Here is a 3,275-nt window from a genome sequence, read left to right as displayed (position 1 = left end):
TGTAGGAGAGGAATAGAAAATTGAGAGATAAAGAGACACACATATAGAGCGGGCCATGAGAGAGAGAGAGAGAGAGAGAGAGAGAGAGAGAGGGAGGGAACACACAAAGAGAAGAGAGAGATAAATACAGATGATGAGAAAAGAGAGAGAGAAGGAAAGATAAAGTCTGTGTGTGAGAGAGAGAGATACTGCGAAATCACCTCATATTCAATTCGGATCCCAGTTGGTCGAACATTGGCAGTAAGTTCGGTATACAGTTCTCTTCAAGTAATCAGAATTCAATCTTGATATTCCCCTATACATGAATCAAAGGTAAGTAGAAACTTTTATTCTCATTTCTGCCCAGGACCACGATGTGAGTTTTGGTTTGGCTTTAAATTTGGTTAATTTTAAGTTTGGTTTAGAATTAAATTTGGTTTGGGTTTAAATTTGGTTAATTTTAAATTTGGTTTGGGTTTAAGTTTGGTTAATTTTAAATTTGGTTTAAGTTTAAATTTGGTTAATTTTAAATTTGGTTTGGGTTTAAATTTGGTTAATTTTAAATTTGGTTTGGGTTTAAATTTTCATATAGATTCGTAGAAGCTCAACCCGTCCTTTAGGGCTGTTTGCCATTACACCTTTAAGCCTCTGAGTGGGCTTTTTGTGACAGTTAAAGCTTGGTTGGGGTTTAAATTTGGTTTCGGTTTAGAGTTAGTTTAGGTTTAAATTTGGTTCAATTTTAAGCTTGGTTTAGGTTTAAATTTGGTCCAATTTTAAGCTTGGTTTAGGTTTAAATTTGGTTTACTTTGGCACTGTTGATGCTGGATGCTAAAACCCTTCAAGAAATTTGGTTTCGGTTTAAATTTGGTTAAAATTAAAATTTGGTAGAAGTTTAAATTTGGTTTTGGGGTCAAATTTGGTTCAAGTTTAAATTCGGTTTCAGTTTAAACTTGGTTGGGTTTCCTCCTCGTGCGTCTGCCTTGTAAGCGCTAGGCCGCAGGTTCGATTCCCGCCCGGGGCGGATTTTATCCTGATGGGATAATGTTCTTTCTCGGAACGGCTGGCTTTCTTCCTATCCTGTCTTCCTTCTCTCTTTGATTTCGGGACGATAAGACCATAGCAGTTACAGTTCCCTCTGTCAAACATAAAAAAAATCCCCTATTGGCGGGAGAACATGAAAAAATGAAAATTTGAATAGACCATAACTCCCAGTCCTGGTTGTCGGATCGAGCTCATTTTTTTTACCAAAGCACTAGGTATGTTCTTTAAGACCTTTTATATGATGTATCAAAAGTGGTAGAGAGTTCTCTTTTAAGATTTTAAAATTAACCCCCCTGGGGCCGCCTTATCATACCGAAAATTTGAGATCCCGTAAATTTTTTGTCAATAGACATAAAAACTTCATACCTACGTACATACGTATATAACGTAAAGTCATAATTTTCATAGACATACCTAGATCATACATAATATGGAATGATAAAATCTGCCATGGTAACCTATATCTACCTAAATATGATATCGACCGATTTAGTTTCCTATCCCCCCCCCAAAATCTTGCTCGTAAAATATGAGAACATAAATATTAACATGGGATTAAAAAAAAAATAACAATGAACATTAATGAGCTTCAAAAGAGGGAAAATCGCCTCGGATTCCATTTATTTACGTTCCTTATCCTATTCGCCAAAACTTTCGATGGTCAGTTTTAATGCCAAAAAAAGTTTTTCTTCTTCTTTCCTTTTTTTTACCCTTAGCTCCCATGGCGTAGTGGTCACTGCACTCGCCTTGCACGCGGGAGACCCGGGTTCGATTCCCGGCGGGGTCAAGAAATTTGTATCATGCAAATGATTGATCCCGTGACTGGCTGTTGCGGGGCCCACTCAGCCTCGTGAGGAAAATGAGTAGCTATGACATGTAAATGCGCATAGCGACCGGTGCCAGCATGGTAGGTAGACATTGGATGTTAGGATTATTGAGATATTGGGAAAAATCCTAGGTACAATGCTGCAGTGAGCACCAAAGTTGTGACATAATAACACAAAGAAATTGCATTTAATAGGTACATTTACATTTTACATTTTTACCCTTACCACCTAGAGACCGAAATGCCAATATGTAGCTAATATTGAATGAAAATTATTATTTATTATTGAAGTAAAGGAGTTGGCCCCAATTTTTTCTTTTCACTATTGTAGCTTCAAAAAAAAAAAAAAAAAAACAAAAAAACAAATATCAAACCAATAAATTTACAAAAATAAATAAATGTATAATAATAAAACCAAAATAGATCTGTGACCCCAATTATTATCGATACTTTGATTTTAATTGATTTACATCCCAAATTGAGCTACTGAAAAAGGTTTATAGCGGGGTCGGAAGATTATTTAGGTCGAGAATGAGATATCTAAAAAAAAAACCAAAAAAACAAAAAATTTACCTAAACAAACAAAAATCAACACAGATTTGTTGATGATTGGGCGAAAAGAGAGGAAGAAAAAAAGAATGAACGAAACGAAGGGGGGAAAAAAGAAAGACAGAAAGAGATTGAGAAGCCACTGAGAGAGAAAGAGAGTTAGAGAGAGAGAGAGAATAGGGGGGAAGAAGAAGAAAGGGAGAAAGAGAGAGAACATACCACCTAGAGACCGAAATGCCAATATGTAGCTAATATTGAATGAAAATTATTATTTATTATTGAAGTAAAGGAGTTGGCCCCAATTTTTCTTTTTTATGTATATATTTTTAGGTATGTTATTTTATTATTCTTATTTTTGTAATATGTACACAAAATTATATCAATAAAGAGGTGCTCTATTAAACTGTTGGTATAATGGAACAACTTGTTCTAATCTGACAGCTGACAGAAAGCACTACTTATGTATAGGTACTTTCCTATACTTAGGCTTGCCAAATATCCAAAATGTCGATTCGGGACGCGAATCCGCGAGCATAATTGCAAATCCGCGAACATAATCGCAAAATCAACGAACAAAATCGCCAAATCCGCGACCATAATCGCCAAATCCGCGAACAAAATCGCGAAATCCGCGAACATAATCGCGAAATCCGCGAACATAATCGCGAAATCCGCGAACATAATCGCGAAATCCGCGAACATAATCGCAAAATCCGCGAGCATAATCGCCAAATCCGCGAACAAAATCGCCAAACCCGCGAACAAAATCGCCAAATCGCGAATCGCCGCGAGCATAATCGCAAAATCCGCGAACAAAATCGCCAAATCCGCGAACATAATCGCGAAATCCGCGAACATAATCTTTTTTTTTTTTTTTTTT

At 36.4% G+C, this 3,275-nt stretch overlaps 1 protein-coding gene across 3 annotated transcripts in view; it reads left to right on the top strand.

Moving 5' to 3' along the window:
- Positions 1–159: 159 nt before the first annotated feature.
- Positions 160–3,275, top strand: part of LOC108252544 — a 42,977-nt gene continuing 39,861 nt past the window's right edge. For 2 of the 3 annotated variants that reach the window (XM_026824461.1, XM_026824460.1), the window contains exon 1: positions 207–312. The gene's annotated coding sequence lies outside the window, so the exon portion shown is untranslated. Of the gene's footprint in view, positions 313–3,275 lie in introns of all 3 variants that reach the window. The other variant, XR_003391843.1, reaches the window with a different exon arrangement.

The sequence above is a fragment of the Diaphorina citri genome, unplaced genomic scaffold (assembly GCF_000475195.1).
Source record: "Diaphorina citri unplaced genomic scaffold, Diaci psyllid genome assembly version 1.1 scaffold597, whole genome shotgun sequence".
NCBI lineage: Eukaryota > Metazoa > Arthropoda > Insecta > Hemiptera > Psyllidae > Diaphorina > Diaphorina citri.
The sequence above is the reverse complement of the archived record's forward strand: the minus strand, read 5'-3'. Positions and strand labels throughout refer to the sequence as shown.